Below are 590 nucleotides of genomic sequence, written 5' to 3'. Positions count from 1 at the left end.
ATCAACTGAAACCACCGGACAACAGATTCAGGGCCTGAGAGTGCAACGAATCCATCGGTCTCGGCGGGAGGCGCGCCAAGAAGAAGAAGGAGGAGGAGGAGACCAGACCGGACCGGACCGGACCCCACCCTTTCTTCCTCCTCGACACCGTCTCCCGCCCGTTTCCACGTGCCGGACGACGCCCGGTTAGAGACGGGCGCGCCCTTGACGAGATGAAGCAGGCGTTACGCTTTGGGACGCCGAAGGGGCTGGGGAGCACCAACGACCGTCAGTGAGGGAGGAGAGAAAACGCTTCTCTCGACCCGTCGTCAGCGAACGCACCGAACCTTCTACGGACCGTGAGACGCCGGCCGACAAGCCGAGCCCCGGCAAAGGAAGCCCGGCGAGGCGGCCGTGCGCGTTCACACTTGGACGCGCAGGCGGGAAGCTCGGCAGCCGGGCGGGTAGCCTGCGGGGAGCTGGTGGGCTCCCGAGACTCCCGTCCCCCGACTCGGGCCTCGCACGCCGAGCGGTCGCTAGCTTGCCAGTGCAAAAGACAGAAGCGCGGGGGCAGTAAAGCCAGGCGGACGGGTCGACCGTTGCCGGCTGTG

This window comes from Babylonia areolata, unplaced genomic scaffold (genome assembly GCF_041734735.1).
Source record: "Babylonia areolata isolate BAREFJ2019XMU unplaced genomic scaffold, ASM4173473v1 tig00007035, whole genome shotgun sequence".
NCBI lineage: Eukaryota > Metazoa > Mollusca > Gastropoda > Neogastropoda > Buccinidae > Babylonia > Babylonia areolata.
Note: the sequence above shows the minus strand (reverse complement) of the source record.